Raw genomic sequence first — 18,568 nt, 5'->3', positions numbered from 1 at the left:
GCACAACGAAGAGCGGAATTTCTTCTTAGGAAGAATCCTTTGACATGGCGCCTGGCCATTTGTAAGACGTAATTTTCATAGTTAATTGAACCTAACAGATTAACCGTGAAAGGGTAACAGATTAATCATGAAAGGTACTAAATCCTGGCGTAATAAAAATAGTTGTAGCGTAGCGTTTTTTCTTAAAAACGATATCGATACGGTGAAAAATTAAAGCGCCTGAATTTTTTGAATAGCAATGCAAAGTGTAAAATGAGTATAACTCGGAAACCACAAATAAAATGGCTCAATTTATAATTGAATATGAAAGTACTAAAAAGGTACTAAAATTTGGCGTTTATAGAATTTATCAATAATCGCGGGATCATAGCGTAATAAAATACACCCGCCATTCTGACTGTCAGGTTGGCGGGTGTAACGTTTTTTGCTGATAACTTTAAATACCGTGAGGTACTAATTTTTTTATATGAGGTACCAAATAGTACAAATTAGGTACTAAAATATGGTATGCTTTTTGTTTATTTTTGTTTACATACACCCGCCATCCTGACTCTCACTGTTAATCAGCTTGTATTTTATCCCGTGTTGATTTCATGCGAGAACTTCAACCTTAATTGGTCGCGTACTGTGCGGTTTAAGAAGAATTTCCTCACGCGAACGCAGCGCAGCTGCTGTGGAATACTTAAGCTCCCTGCCGAGATTTTCTCGAGTGGCTACAGTAGGTATGGGGTTCTTAAAAAAAATTGTGTACAGACGGTAATTAAACATATTTATTTATTCAATTATTTTTTGAACTAAACCCAACCAAAAGAAACTTGAAGGAACCGTCATAGACTAAAATTCGACGCGTGAGGTATACGTTCCCGTTCGTTTCGTAGCCTCTCCACTTAAGCACCCCGCACACGTCCCGACCAAGTATCCGACTTCATCAGATAGGTAATCGTCTTCACGGACGGTAAACCCGTTAATTTGGGTCAATATCTTCCGGCTTTTAGCAGGTTACGACTTTAACTGAACATATGCGGTGGTTGTGAGTAACAGTTGTACAGGTGAAGTAAAACGGTTTTTTAATTTACAACTTAGGTTCTTTAATTAACATATATATTCAAGTTTTTAGAATATTAATCCAATCAAAAAACGTCCAAACTGTAAATAATTTTATCTCAATATAATAATTTTATTGAGGTAGAAGTTGGGAGTAAATATTATATTTTTCACCTCAGCAGGTCGAGCAAGGGTAGGTACTTTGCTGCTTAAAAACAGTGAGCAAAATGACATTCAAGTGACCTTAAATACTCGAATGTCACTTCTAAACAATTGCTGATACCGCTTCATTTTCGTTTTCAACTTCTTTTGTTTCTTTTCGTTGTCTCTCGGAAGAACCAGGGGCCGAGGATGTTGGTCCAGAGGAGCCAGAAGCCTCGCAGGGGCAGCAGGACGAGTACCTACTCCTCCTCGGATTGAGCAAACTCGGATTACACGCATCAAGGACCAAATGTATTTAAAACGATTTCCAGCTTGCTGGGAATTAATTTATCGAAAAAATCTAATTTTATTGGTCTACAGTTGCATGTAATCTAGTTAATGTGAGTGTATTTCTGATGTACCAATCAATATTTCTCTAAAATTTAGAGACATTGGAAACAGGCCTGGCTTGTCACAGTAAATAATGGACGATGCTGATTGACACGTCATTGAAGTTTATTACTAGCTGCATATACTGGGTGTGTTAGCTTTGTTGAACGCAAATGTTGCGGAGCTGAAGCATGGTATGTTTATATTAAACATAAGAAAAAGAAAAAAAGAAAATAACGTTGGGCCTTATTTGGCGCAGATACCTTCGTCAATTAGGGCTCATTTAGACGATCCGAGAACTCGCATGCGAGTTTCATTACATTGCGGTATTTGAACGGTCGGCTGAATTGGAAGTAACATCAATAAATAGTCCGCAATGAATGTAGCTAAAATCGCATGCGAGTTCGCGCGCCGTCGAATTGAGCCCTTAGTGTCATGAAACTTTGGCTACAACCGCGAACATCGACAATCGAAGTTTCATCTAATCTCGCTACCAGCTTTATAATACCTGTATATGTTACCGTAAAAACAAGGCACTTTGCAACAGCTAGTTTTGACTAAAAAATCCCTGTTAAAAATTGTTTTCACCGAGGTCAGTAAACTAGTTTTAACTAGTTATAAAAATTTTGACTGTTTCATACATTTTGACTGGTCCATTTTCTATCCTGGGAGGGTAATTTTTTTTGCGCTATTTTGGTCTCATAGTAAAAGTTGCTCAGTATAATCTCAAAACCTCCCTGGCAACGGGAATGTAGTTATTTTTTAGCCACCGTGTATATTATGTTGCTAGAGCGACAGGCAACTTCAATTTTCGTTGCTCGCGTTAGCCCCTAGAGCACACCCTACCGCTTTTCACACTGTTAATCGGCAATTTACATCTTATCTCAAAGCAATAAGGTCTACCGATGGTACGTTACGTGATGCCATTAGTACATCCATAGTTAATGCCGAAAAAATGACCCATTTACATCAATTTCCTGAACACACAGTTATTGAATTATTGATGCCCGAAAGTTAAAGGGCGGGACATCTTTATACATTGGAATTATTAATTTTTAATCACTTTGAATGGATGATACAACGCTATGAATTTCATGATTAATTTAACTGAAACGGGAAAGGAAATTAGCTACTTATGTTTACATTCTTACAAAAAAGCCTCCCATTAATTTCCATTTTAGAAACTTTTCTTCGTATTTCCGACATACAAAGTATGTATATGAAAATATGTTTTAAAAAAAATAGGAAAATCATTGAGATACTTATATTTCCCGTTAAGATTGAAAAAGCTCATAATTCTGAGTAAAAAAAGCTAGTTAAAGCTAATCCCATCAAAAACATTACATGTAAAAAGGTGCAAGTCTCGCAACGCTTCTACTACAAAAAAGTTTTGAGATGTAATGTGAAACCAAGTCGGTTATTTTAATCAGTGCCAGGGGGTGTTAAAACTGTATCAATAAGATATCTTTAATTTGTAATACGTATAATGACTTGGCCATTCGCACGGCTGCATATGACATAAGGATCATCGTCACCTAATTGAACATAACCCTAGCGCTAATTGCAGTTTGTGCATTACACATATTTACGAGTAGACCGGTACGGTACGAGTAAAGCATTATGTGCGATTGCCAAGTCATTATATGTATTACAAATTAAAGATATGTTATTGATACGGTTTTAACACCCCCTGGCACTGATTAAAATAACCGACTTGGTTTCACATTACATCTCAAAACTTTTTTGTAGTAGAAGCGTTGCGAGACTTGCACCTTTTTACATGTAATGTTTTTGATGGGATCTCATCTCTTTTTGTAGGCAGTCCTTCTTTTCGGATACTCATACCCATACTATGTATACACATATCATAACTAAACACATCTTCATTCATACTCACATCGTACATCGTAGTGTACCTTTACTTTACCTACTATTTGTAGGAACTGCAACAGTAACTTTGTAATATCATATATTTATATGGGATTATAAACTTTTTTTTTATTATTATTATTTATTATTAACATACAGTACAAGGCTTAAATCTATACAGATCCCTGCAAAACTGTATTTACAGTTTACCTGCAGGTAAGAGTCTCTACTTACACAATGACATATTATATTTTTAAGTACGTATATTATAGTTATTATATTTTATCTAAACACTTAACTTACTTATGCAGTTATTAGATTTTTAAAACGTGACTGATATATACGTGCGTGATAGATACGTGCAATATTTTTAAGTTTTCTATGGCTTGATAAGCTGAATTCTACTTATGTTTAAAATTTGAAGCTTGTGGGTATGCTAGAAGTACCTAAGAATTATGATGATCGTGAGTGAGTGAATCAGTGTCGAAATTAGGGAACTTTGACATACAATAATTATTAAACTACAAGTTCAAATTCAACGTTTTGTAAAATATATCTTAAGCATATTAAGCCCTATATACTACTGAAAATTCAGGGTTCTAGCTTCAGCCAGCACAAAATTACAGGACGTCGAAAATTGCCTGAATCGCTTCGAGAAAAGGATGGTACGGCCGTGTCTCTTTGTTTTGCTCGACTTGGCGGGAGCACTGCCGTGACCCCAGAAATACTACAATGAAAGAAATTTCCAATATTCGCACATTTAAAACACACACATTTAAATATGTAAGTACCAACAATATTTGCGGTCGGATTATGTATGACACGCCGGTAAACCAGGAATGTAATAAAAGCAACCTCCACCGTAATATCGCATGTTTTGAGATGCCTGCCATACACGGTACAAACAGCAATTCTTCACATCCATCGATGGACCTTATGCCATTTGTAATAAGGTTGACGAAGTGTCAGTTAACATAGTAGGCGATGATATGCTAAAGTTCCTAATGTCAGTAAGTTTGTAGACGATTTTCCGGTTGAACTCCAAAAGGGCGAATCATTTTGTGTTTTGCTCATGATGTTTAAAGTGTAATAATGATACCCAAGGGTGTGTAAGGATTATTCAGAGTTGATGGAATCGGATATAGGTGTTGTTATACAATTTGTAATTACTCTTATTTTAAAACGTCTTACGAAAAAACAGACCGTGGAATGAACTGTTGTCGTCAACGGTATTTCCTGACCGATACAGCTTTTAAACCTTCAAGAAAAGAGCGTATCTCGTGTTGCAGGTGTCCATGGACGACGGTAATTGCTTACCTGGCGATAGCTCGTTTGCCTCCTATATTATAAGAAAATAAATAGTAGGTAATAATGTAAAGCTTGGTAATTTTTTAATAAGTACAAAATTAAGTGAGTAAAAGTGTGACCCTTTTCGATTTTCATACAAAATTCACTCGACATTCATTAAGTAACTACACAGTATTACTACATAAATATTTCCGCATTTATCTTCTTTCGAATATTTATTTTCGCTAAATGAATAGGAAAACAATATTTCATACAGAAATCATGCAAAAATCATAGTTAACTTTTCATCAATTTTACGTATGTGTGCGTCACAAATGTCGTGTACGGATACATTTGCGACGTTGCCATACCATTTCCGACGTTGCCGGGCTGATCACGGCGTGAATTTGAAGTGCCGTCATGTTTAGTGCAATTTTGTTGACCTACCCGATTTATTGAATAAGTACCCGAAGTTCGTCAGCTTAGCTAAGAACTATCATGGTGAGTTTTGTAAACAGTCGCTTTTTTGCTTACAAACGGAAGGTTCCCGGTTCAATCCCCAGTCATTGTATGCTGGGACATAACTTTTTGTATTTTTTTACACCTAATTTTCGTATTGTTTTTGTTTTTATTTTTATTGAATTTTTCTTATTTTCAAAAATCGATTGATTAAGTATGGGCTAAGCGTATTCGTTTAATTTTTACAATGATAATTAGAAATTATACTCTCTTTGATTTTTACAATCAGGACATCCACGCAGCAATAAAAAAGAAATGTATAAAATTTCCTGTGGTTGAAAATAATGGAATTTTGTCTATGAATGAAAAACACAATTATTACTAGTTACTACCAGGTAAGTAAATTATAACTTGAATTATAATTTTATTAGAATCCATATTGTTGCATCATCTTTCTTCCTATTACATTAGAGATTTTTTTCTATCATGATTCATGATATTATATTTCTTTCAGGTACAGGGACTACTACGGATAACAAATATGAAAAAATGTACTGTAGGTATGTACTTGAATTCAAAATAAAAAAATTAAAATAAATGTTTTCCTTTTATTTTACAATTACCTACTACTTTATTAGAGGCTGGGCAGAAAGGGATTGCTTTACTTGTAGAACAAATTAGCGCTTTAAAAAAAACTGATACCTGACACTTACAAACCTGGACTTCCTTGGGCTCATTCTACTAAGAATCGTCGGTAGGTATGCTCCATCCTAGCATAAAAAGATATCCTAAAATGTCGATCATCACGTCAGGTTCTAGTATCAAAAATGTTACCCAGCCTGCGTGACGTAGCGGAAACTAAAACTTCTATACAAATATTTTAGACATAGTTTTTATATTAGCTTCAGGATTCAACAAGAATATGCTAGTGATTCTGAGTTGGAAGAACCCAAAAAGATCATAATCTGTGAAAATCAGGTATAGAATTTTTTTTTGAAAACGTTGATAAAGTAATTTATTGATAATAGCGACCCGCCCCGGCTTCACACGGGTTAACAAATTATACATAAGCCTTCCTCTTGAATCACTACCTATTAAAAAAAACCGCATCAAAATCCGTTGCGTACTTACATTACATTAGATCTAAGCATACAGACAGACAGACAGGAAAGCGACTTTGTTTTATATTATGTAGTGATAGTGATAGTGATGATGATGATACTGAATATCTGGGGGAAGCGCTGGTGGCCTAGCGGAAAGAGCGTGCGACTTGCAATCCGGAGGTCGCGGGTTCTAACCCCGACTCGTACCGTCGTACCAATGATTTTTCGGAACTTTTGTACGAAATATCATGTGATACCTATTCACCGCAACCTATTTATATACCGATACCTATTTTTCGGTGAAAGAAACCAATGTGAGGAAACCGGACTAATCCCAATAAGTTTACTCTCTGGGTTGGAAGGTCACGGCAGTCGCTTTCGTAAAAACTAGTGCCCATGCCAATTCTGGGATTAGTTGCCAAGCGGACCCCACGCGAGGAAGAAGATATTGAATATCTGGGAGACCGACCAAAGCTCAGAAAACATATAAAAACCCAAAAATGCGCGTTTTCTCACAGATCAGACCTAGCTACGAAATCAAACCCCTTATAGCAAATTTCATCGAAATCGTTAGAGCCGTTTCTGATATCATCCAAATATATAAATAAATATATATATAATAATTGCTCGTTAAGATAACACAAAAAGGACAAAAATAAATTACCTACTCGCACCAGTCTTGAACCCCATTCCTCTTGCACGTATTTCCACGAACATACCGTAACGCTATTGCAGCATACTTACGTTGTGTGAAATTGTCTACTACAAGCATCACAGAAACACTGTTTGCATGTGTGAGTTATAGTAGGAAAAAGCATGACAGCAACACTCCGTCGACTTTTAAAGTGGTTTTTGCACAATATGAAGTATTCAATGTTTATTTTAATAGTTCAATATTTACTTAAACAGTTCGCTAAACATACTTTTAAGTATACAAATACCAAGACCATTCCATAAAAAAATAAAACATGAAATTTTGCGAAAGTGGCGCCATCTAGCGAGGGTTAAGCTTTGAGTAACCTAGTCGAACCACCTTAAATCCCTTCAGTTTTTTATCCTCTATCCTGACCTCTGAAAACTACATCAGAGCTTACAGGTAGGTACGTATTAAGACAACATTTGTACCTAACCCACAGACCAGCTCACCTAATACACAGACAGCACATAGGACAATCGAGATCACCACACATAAGCGCTCCCGTACACCTTTAGTAGAAGCGCGACCGCTTATTTCAGTTGCGCCCACAATTGCAAACGGTACTCGCGTAAATTAAAAATATTTACAAAAATAGTGTAGAGTCAAGGCGGAAACAGTGGCTCAGCTCAAACAGTGGCTCAGACGCCCAAATATCGTCTCTCTCCGAAAATTGTCGCGCGAGTGACTAAAAATACGTGAGTGAAACCGTATTAGTAGCTTAAAATCCACTTATATGTGGTGACCACATGCTCTTAGTAAACGCTTCATAATGCGGTGTCTCTGTAGTAGGTATGTGAGCTAGCCCTACAGCCAATATACTACTTTTGTATTCAACCCTCGCCTGCCGCGCGGGCAGTGCCAACAGATTGGGTCCATTATACCCGAACAATGCGGTCTTCACAAAATTCAATGTTAAAGGAGGGTTAGGTTTTTCTGATCTCACATTTTCTTTAGTGTGTTCAAGGGAATGTGGTGTGATTTTAAGGATTGTCATTGAAATTTCGGTACGGGTGAAATTACTTGGTAATTTTCGATACGTATAATTTTCAGTTTGCGCTTATTTTTTGTCATGAGTGTTGTGATTTATATTTTTGGCACCTATTTGGCTTTTATTGTCTATTATCGTAGTCGTCATTTTGTTACAGGTACAAGAGTGATGCGAGAGACGAGAAGTGAGAGATGATAAAAGCGAGAAGATGTTAAAAGTCCATATCGTATCGAGATCTAATTTTTGACGTTTATTAAAATTAGTATCAGGATGTATGGTGAAGGAAAACATCGTGAGGAAACCGGACTAATCCCATTAAGGACCTAGTTTACCCTGTGGGTTGGAAGGTCAGATGGCAGTCGCTTTCGTAAAAACTAGTGCCCACGCCAATTCCTGGGGTTAGTTGCCAAACGGACCATGAGCCGTGGCAAAAATGCCGGGACAACGCGAGGAAGATGATGAGAATCAGGATGTAATGGTCTTTAATATGCGCGTTGTTCGCATGCGTAAGACGTAGCGTAAGAGGTTTTTCCCTTATCCAAGATTTTTAGTATCTTTTGCAAACGTTTTTGCTTAATATAATACAAAGAAATGCTTTTACGGAATCGGTTCGGCCTTTTTACTGTTTAAACCTTAATTAGACTTTCTTTTTACATACCTATCACTGCCATGCCGGTAAAAGAAAAGGCGTATCCTTTAAAAATGTCAAATCAAATTCCTTTGCCTTTGTCTCGGCATGGCATATTACATTCGGCGCGTTGATAAAACCCGGTCTGTATTCTGAACTTCAATAACAGATGTATTAATGTCCGATTTGATTTGTATGTCAGTGCGTTTCGTTCCCTCTTACGCTACGCTCACGTTTTAAAAAACAACGTTTACGAGTCGCTCGAACCCGCCGCCATAGAGCTGTTCCCAATACAATCGAAGTTAATCTCTCATCTTGAAACGACATGCTTAAATTATATGAAACTTTGTATGAATATTTACGTAAAATGGGTATGTGCTACATCTATGTCTAGTACTAGTTTTTGTGGCCATCATTGTTAAATTTGTAAGTATGTAAAACTGGTCCTATAGTTTTTTTTAGCATTAGAAAGAAGGAAAGCGATCTTGACATGTCTTTTAATTGAAAAACGCTTTTTAAATATCAGTAATAACTATTACTTATGAAAGCAGAAGAATATAAATGATCGTATTAGATTCATAATTGTTACATATATGCCATTATTTAGTTTTAAAACGTGTTTTTCAATAACAATAGGTACACGTCAAGATTGTTTACCTTATTTTTAATGCTAAAAAAACGAACTATAGCTATAATTTCTCGCAACAAAAACTAGTACTTACCAAACACAGATATTATGTAACTTTGAATGTTGATCTCACATGTTGTTTCAGAATGTCACTATGAGAGCGTAACTTCGTAATCTTCGTATCAAATTGAAGTTATATTTTTTACCGCTGCACGAAGCTTCAGAGATTAAAAATCACAGTTGGATTCATCTGTTTTTTACCGAAAAGGTACGAGATGCTAAACCGTGACGAAAAAATTCCACCCCATGTTAGACGCTGACCCGAATCTTTTTGTAATGCTCTCCTTTTTACAAGCCTTTAGAATCGTAATGTCGTAAGTGTGTAAAAGGTAAAGCCCTTTACGACCTATTTACTATAATGCTACATCATCTGTTGGAAGATTAGTGAGATCGTTAATAGGTACTCAACTTATATTACGGATGTAGAAAAATAATTCGTAAGCCAGATAATTTGTGTACCTACATTAAAATAAAGTTATTCAAGAATTATAATAAAAACGTATTGAAATTGAGAAAACGGGACTTTATCTATGATAAAATTTTAGTTTGAAAATTTGTTTGCTTAAAGTGGGGCCTACTGAGTTTTTTGAGTGTAATGAGTTCACGCACATAACAACATGTCACGAATAGACAGCGAAATTTTGAAACAAGTCCTCAGTTTTCGTACTGATTGCAAGTTCAACAGCAAATACTTTCTTCAAAATACTTAGCTATCGTACACCCGGTCTACCTCCAATCTCATTCACTCTTTCGTTCATTCAGTAGCAGAGCTGCGTGCGTGATCATTCACCTCGACATCGATACCCTGCTAATCATGAATCTAGTATAATAATTATATAACTGGATCTGGCATGAGGGGTGGGGGAAATAACCGAACGGTATAGTCTTATGTATCTTTCAGTAGGAGTAGCAGCGAAAGCGCTATTATTGTTTGTCCCTGTCACAGTCTCACTTTTTTTTATTCCCCACCGTAAATTTAGTATGTCTTATGGTGGGCAACAAATAAATTCGACCAATCATAGTGTCGCATTGCCTATGTTTTGTCCCTCACGGAGGCACGCGTATACCACTTCTAATAGGATCCTACCTTATATGCTGCTAATAGTGCTAATGATATAAACAGTAGAGATTGAAACGTCACCTGACGCGAGGGTACATTCAGATTGATGAATGACCTAATACGTGCCACGGACGCGTTTCATCGGTTTCACGTTTCTTGCGTCTCACGTACCATCGGCAGTTTTCTAAAGATTTTCTAAATGAGTAGACATTTTAAATTGGCAACTTTGAGAACAAATCAAATTATTTTACCAAATACTTTTATATAGTAGCGTGGGTACTTAAAAAACAAATCAAATTGCCAATTTGATAAAATGATTTAATGTGTTACCTACCAAAGTTGTATAAAAGACATCACCATCTCTCTCGCTATATCGTAAGGTTTACTAATGAATAGGCTAAAAACTTTGCCCGAAGTTTCACACTCCAAACTATTTTAATCGAATTATCATTTCTTAAAAAAAATTGTCTTAATAAAAGTCTGACAAAGTAAAATGATGCGAAATGATAATTTGACCAAATAAATTAAATGTGGTGCATAAACTAAAGTGTAAATTTGCTAAAGATTCATTTGGGAAATGAAACTACTGCTATAAGTTTGTTGAGAAGTGAAATTTGGCGAAGAGTATTTGGCCCAAAGCGAAGTACAGTTGTAGACAGTGGATAATTATTTTCCATAAAACGATGTCCCCTTTAATTCGTTTCGAGTACCAATTCGTTTTAACGAATCAATTTAACGTCTACGTAATATATTATACGCTTATTTCACAGAATCAATCCAAACCGTACTAAACTCATACCCGTGAGACAGCTCCGATTCGGATGAAACAATTTAATATTCGCTACTCTCTTGGGCATGGATGGATGTCAATTCGAGAAAAACATTTTGATATCAAAATGAAGTCGTTCTGTTCACGCGTGCACTTCGCTCGTACTCGTTCTTACATGTATTGACGAGAGCGAGACGCACGGGCGAATGATAACATTTTGACATCAAATGTAAGTTCGAATTGACTTGGGTTTGGGTATTATAACGCCTTAAGTGACACGGCGATTGTGTTAGAATAAGTCTTTTTTGATACAGCGATTATTCTTAATGCTTACCAAGCTTTCAAGAACCGTGACAACTCTTTGATCTCGCTTAAAATTTGAATAGCCTTGTATTTTCAATAATATTGTATAAAAAACAGACCCGTACATCTAAAGATGCCTGGGACGCTTGCTGCGTTTCCCCGCTGGATTGCCCAATTTACCAAGTGCCGCAAATATGCATTTTTAAAAGACAATTACATATTTGCGGCGCTTCAATGATGTTACATATCATTGAAGAGCCGGTGTACGGGAGCTCGTTAGCACGTGGCACGTGCACATTTCTGGCTTGTCCAGCCGCGACTAAAGGCAACTTGTACAATTTGTCACAAATGCTTATAACCCATCTTGAGTTATAAATCATTGCGGCGCTTGCAGTCGAAACCTTTGGGCCATGGTCATCAGACACCAGACAAGTTAGGAAAGAAATTTCAAATAAACTTGTCTGGGTGTCTGGCGACTTTCGGGCGGGCGAATATTTCGCTCAGCGGCTAAGTTTGACCCGTAAATTATTATTAAGTCTATTTAAAATCCGTCATTTTGATGTCCCTGAATTTCTTTAAGTAGATAAGGAATGTTCTAGTTATTTAGTTAAGAATTAGCTTTGAATTTTCGGGGACCGATTAAGAATCGCTGATCTCATCCAGTCTCAGTCTCCGTAAAATTTATATTAGGTACTTACCTCATTTTATCTGCTGATGCTATACTGTAATCCTTGATAGTGAAAGTTAATGAATGTATTTTATTTGTTTATTTTGATTTTAAGTTTGTTACCATTCTTATGTACAATTTTAAGTTCAGATTTTTTTAACAAACTTTAACTATTTAGTTTCGTCTTGTTAAATTTTTTTTTGTAGCAGCTCAAACTTATACTGGTAGGTAGTTGTAAAAAAAACTTAGCTAGCATAAGCTCAGTAAGTGATAGGAATATAGCAAATGTAGTAGGCGTGTGTTGAAGCCAGCATATTTAGACGAAATACTTTTATAAAAATATTTTTGTTTCAGTAACGTTGTTTTTTATGAAACATTGGTAAATAAAATACCTTTCAGCCAATGTTAGTCTCTTGAGAATGTTCTTATATTTTCTTTTAAGTATAATTTTTATATTTGTTTAAATTACAGTAGGTGTAGAATTCTTTTCTTTGAGTCGTATGTTGAATCAAACGAGACAGTTCCTTTTTGATGTTATATTTTTTTGTTTTTATGTAAATTTGATTGAAATACCATTTACCACTGTCTAAAGTAATTTGTAGTAAGGTCAATGTGGCTAATTCCTTCATTTATAAGGATTATTTCGTCCACGAGCGTATATTTCTTTGATTTTCAATGAATTTTTCGATGAATTTATTAATTAATTAAATTAATCATTTAATGAAGACAATTTATTAATTCGTTTTATTTGTTAGTTGTTCGAGAAAAACGCTAATGCATATCGCATTTCAACTTCAACGGTCTGCGTTCGTATTCGGAATGTCACAGTTTCCATCTTCGTTTGGAATACGAATCTGGCCGCTGTCCAGTGACGTTATTCCAATCGCCATGTTCAGGTGAGTCGAGTACGAAATGTACCAGTATTAGAGTATACCGCAACAGTATTGTTTTTATTGGAGCCTACGCTAAATAGGTACTGAGAAAAATTGTTCTCATTTTAATTTCAGTTACCACCAATCATCATCGTAATAGCTAATAGAAATCATTACTAAATTAATATTGTCACTGATATTCACTCACTTTATTATTATACTGCACACTGCACTGCAATAGCCTAAACACACTACTTGTCAACGCAGTACTCATGTACTAGAAATTCTATTTAACCTTATATGGAGCTGCAAAAAAATTAATAGCGCGATGTAGCCGATTTAACAGCGCCATCTACCATGACATTGGGAACTAAACATCACAACTTGGTACTGGCTGCGTAGCCAATCGTTAACGCTCAGCGCATTGTAGCCACTTTCTATCACTCTTCTATATTAGTGCGACAATGAAAGTTGCGTTTCGTTCGCTACGGAGGGTAAACAATTGCACGTTGGCTACGCACTCTGGTCCACGTGACCGGTCGTCTGGCTTGCGACGATGGCAATATTAATCCAGCCAGTCCAAGTCCGACCCACGCCGAGTTGCGAATACTTCCAAAGTTCCGAAATTGTTACGAGCCACAACTTTGTCCCCTCCGTAAGTAAACGCTCCTTAGTAATATGGTAATATTTAAGTTGGGTCAGGATTGAATGGAAAAGTTTTCGTATCGTGAATGAGTTTGATAGTTGTTTTGAGTTGCAACGACAAATTGAAATTGTGTTTGTTTGATTTTCGATAAGATTTAGTGTGCTTGCTTGGTTAGTTTATTTATTGTACAGTCAAGTGTACAAATATGGGTGCATACAACGTACTCATAAATATGTCCCATAGTTCTTAATTCGCTGACAAGAGCTGTGGCACCTATAAGATAAGATGAGATAATAGTAAGATAAGATAAGATAATATTTTACTGTCAACATGTATACATATTTTTGAGTATGATAAGTGCACTCATATTTTTACACTTGACTGTACTTCGTTTACTTACACAATAACGCAGCGTTTTCATAAGCTAGTGACAAATTCTTTTTTTTAATGATATAGGAGGCAAACGAGCTGACGTATCGCCTGATGGTAATCAATTATCATCGCCCATGGATACATGTAATACCAGAGGGGTTGCAAGTGCGTTGCCGGCCTTTAAGATGAGAGTGAATTTTTTCTAGAGATATTTGACACCGCTGCATGCATAATTCTATGAAAGGGTCAATCATTTCAGTACGCTGACTGAACATTGGTACGAGCGAAATTCACGCGCGGCTGACATCAATTAGGTATCATTTTGAAGCCAAAATGTAAGTTTGAATTGTCCTTCTGAAATTTGACGCCGAACTTGGCAACAAAAATCAGATTAAAATCACAATAAAGAAAGTGCATTCAGATTAAGAACGAATCACATTTTCTGATGCTGGCCGGCGCCCCGCAGTCGAGACAAATAAATTTTAAATTTCGAACAAATCACTACAAACTTAGATTTGCGGGTGGACAAGTTTAAAACTACAGGGTTGCATATAAAAATATACCTAAAGCAGGATGACAACGCCGTTTTTGGTGGTTTAGATAAATTTGTAACGCAACCTTTGTATAATGTTGGAAAAGTCGTATCGTGCATCAATGTATTCCGAATATGAACCTTAAAACTAAAGTAAGAAGATTATGTTTCCAGTATTCTTACGTTTCGCCTTACGTATATGTATAAGAAATTCTTCTGTACCTGTTTCTAGCTTGGCTGGATCACATCCAGAATTTCTATCGAAAGTTGGAGATTGTTCAAGATTATGCTAGAGCGTTCGACACAGTAACGAACCAATTTAAAATTCGAATGAATGAAATCCGCGAAGATAGTTATTACTTGGAAACCTATTCTTACCTTAAAAATCTTAACTCGATCTATTATTACCTGTAGGACGATATGAATCTATTAGGACGATATGGATCTCGTGCACACGAAAAAGAAAATTGCACTGCGAGTAAAGTCAAGTCAATATCAAATCCAATTTAGAATTTTGAAGTTCAAATTGGTCTTATTTGTCTGTACAAGTTGTTGGATGCAGATAAATTCATAAAGTTTCTGCAGTGAAGAAATCTTGGCAGAAAATATGAATTTAGAATAAAGACTCTTGTGATGTGATAGTTATGAATACTAACTAGACAAATACATTATTACTATCCGTCCTTTTATAGTTTTTTGTTTAGATATACAAAACCAACTACTTTTAATTTAACTTGTGTGCTTATGTTAAAGTCAATACGGATAAGTGTGTCTGCGGAATAAGTGTGGCCAGTTTACATATTGATTAGTGTTATTATATAGTTAATATAAAATAAATAGCTGAATAAATCCTACTTACACATAACAGTCTTTTTGACTTTCTTTTCTTATCCTTGTTCTCGTACCGGTCAAAACAAAGGAAAATAACGATACAACGAAACAAAAGGTTAAAATAGCGAAATAAACACGATTAATTTCTTAAGGAAGCAGAACTATTTCTTCAGCCCCGATTTTCTTTTGTTAACAAAACACATTATTCGCTTTGATCGTCAATAAAATATACGGGGTGTTTTCCAACCCTTAGCTAAATTTTGCGGGGTCAGTATATAGGTCATACTGAGCAACTTTTGCAATTATACAGACAGAATCGATATCTGACAGATAAAATATAATATGTATTTTATGTAATTAACTGGTTTGGTTTGACGTAAATAAATATATTTTCTTTCTTTCTTCACCTTTTTTTCGATTTTAGGGTCGCTACAGTACAATATGATCTATATTTCACCTTGTAAAATATGGCTCAAGGTAATACAAAACCCTTATGTATATGTCGCAGTCAGATCGTATAATCCGCCGTATTACATTACGGCTAGCCGTTTTCAAAAACAGGGGCGTTTTGAAATGCGGCGGTTCGACGATTAGCCGGATTATCATTGCGATACGTTCTTCAATAAGGCGGCCTACGTTTAGCCGCATCGTATCTTATTTAGATTGTAAAGTGACCAGTTCTTTCGGTCGCCTACGTAACCGGAGTTTGACAATGTGTGTAATTTAATTTATTTTTACCATGGTCCCACCGCACTACATGTGTTTCTTTTTCAAAACATTTCCTTCACGACTTAAATTATATAACCTAACCATTATCTCGATTTAAATGCTTGAGAGATCTTTGCTTATCTTTGGCAGTTTCTGTTTGTATTTTGAGATTTGCTCAAACATCAACTCTCGAGCCAAGACATTTCACCCCTAAATCCCTATTTAAGGGGAAATGTATTCAAAGGACGCTTTTAACCCTAGATCTCGGTCACAACTACAATCTACATCATTAGTCTGATAACCCTTGATGTTGGGAGCAGGCCGGCTTTCATATTTCAAATATACTTTGATGTAGGTACAGTAAATTTCTTTATAGACGCGTACACCTTGTCCAGAGTTTTTCAGTGAATAACAAATATAAGATACTTTAGCCATATTCGAACTATAAGATACGTCAAATATAAGATATTGAAACGATATGGATCGGATATGTTAGTGCCAAACAAGTGACGTTCCTTCAAACAAAAACGCAACTTTTGAGACTTGTTTGACTATCTTATATTTGACGTATCTTAAAGTTCGAATATGGCTGTAACCCATAAAATATCAAAACCAGTGAAAAAGTTCCTAGAAAGTAATTTGTCACAAACTAAATCAATTAATTCCGGAAGTAGTAAAGCTAAAAATAAATGAAATTTAGAATTTTTTTCGTGTTTTTTTTTCTATCAAGCCAGCTTGACCCTTTGAAGGTCTTGGTTGGAGTCTGCCCTTCCAAATATAGCCTAGTTTCTCTGGGATTCATGACATTTTCCCTAGATTGAAATGATTTGGTCTTCGGTTACCACGATAGTTACGCATGAAATAAAACTTTTAAAACGGATTATATCGCGTATATTGAATTTATACTACATCCCGACGTTTCGAACCATGCCATTATACATGCAAAATTGTTTCATAAGGCTAAAATGATTGATGATAGATTAAAATGTTTTAAATTTCAATATAAAAACCACAATTTTGCGTTAGCCCCGCTTAGACAATTTAGTAGTAGTCGTATTATATTATGTTTTATTACATTTCCGACTGGAAAGGAGTCGCTATCGAACACTGCCCATGCCCAAAGTACCTCGGAATAACGCTAGACAGAACGCTGTCCTTTAAGAGCCACTGTGTAAAAACACGTCAGAAGGTTAGTTCGCGAAACTGTCTGCTGCGGAAACTCACTTCAACCCACTGGGGCGCGTCTGCGCACACCCTTCGCACTACTGGTCTGGCTCTTTGCTATTCAGCTGGCGAATACGCGTGCCCGGTGTGGCACCGCTCTACCCACGCAGGACAAGTTACCTCGGCGCTTAATGACACCTGCCGCATAATCACCGGATGCCATAAACCGACTCCGCTTAATAAGCTATACCCTCTGGCAGGAATTGCGCCCCCGGAAACCCGCAGAGAAGTGGCGTGTAGCGTCGAAAAAATGAAGCAGGAACAAGACCCAAGGCATCCTCTCCACGGCCACAAGGTACCACCGTCTCGTCTGAAGAGCCGTAGGAGCTTTATGCGGTGTACTGCAGCCATCCGGATTCCGCCGTCCCAGAATCGACTAGCCCAATGGGAAAGTACCCGCGCCCCCCCTGACGACTACGTTCGCCCCGCTGAAACGCTTCCCGCTGGGCATAGGCAGCCGTGGCCGATCTGGAAAGCCTTGAACAGATTGCGCTCCCGGGTCGGCCGCAGCAAAGAGAACATGCTGAAGTGGGGCGCTCTAAGCGGCTCAGACACCCAATGCCCATACGGCCGGACGGGACGGCCCCACAAACGATGGAGCACATGATATCCTGTCCAGCGTGCCCGCATGCCTGCTCTGAGCAGGACCTCCGTGATGCGACAGACAGGGCGATAAGTGTCGCTACCTTCTGGTAGCGCACAGTCTGAAACCATCGACACGAGAAGAAGAAGAAGACATTTCCGACTAAAGCGAACATGATATCTTTTTATTGGAAAGCTAATGAATAAGTTTGGTTTGACTTAATTTGACTTGTATTTATGCGATACTGACCCAATTTTTTATCCTCATGCGGTAGCTAAGAAATATAAGTTAGTTCATTATGAATGTTTCTTTTTACTGCAAAAAAAAATAAAATTCTGATGTCGAATTATATACAATATCTGGGAGACCGAGCTTTGCTCGGAAAACATATAAAACCTAGCTAGATCGATTTTTCGCCCCCGAAAACCCCCATATACCAAATTTCATCTATATCGTTAGAGCCGTTTCCGAGATCCCCGAAATAAATAAATAAATAAATATGCAGGAATTGCTCGTTTAAGGGGTTTAGATACATATTTTCATCACAAACAACAAGCACAGACTCAAACAAAAAGTCATCGGTTGTGATTTATCTATATATATTATGACAATTTGTGAATGAGAAATAGGTACATTTTTAACCATGGTGGTGGCAAACAAGCCTATGGCCCACCTGATGTTAAGCAGTTGCCGGAGCCTTTGGGCGC

Source organism: Cydia amplana, chromosome 18 (genome assembly GCF_948474715.1).
Source record: "Cydia amplana chromosome 18, ilCydAmpl1.1, whole genome shotgun sequence".
Classification (NCBI taxonomy): domain Eukaryota; kingdom Metazoa; phylum Arthropoda; class Insecta; order Lepidoptera; family Tortricidae; genus Cydia; species Cydia amplana.
The sequence above is the reverse complement of the archived record's forward strand: the minus strand, read 5'-3'. Positions refer to the sequence as shown.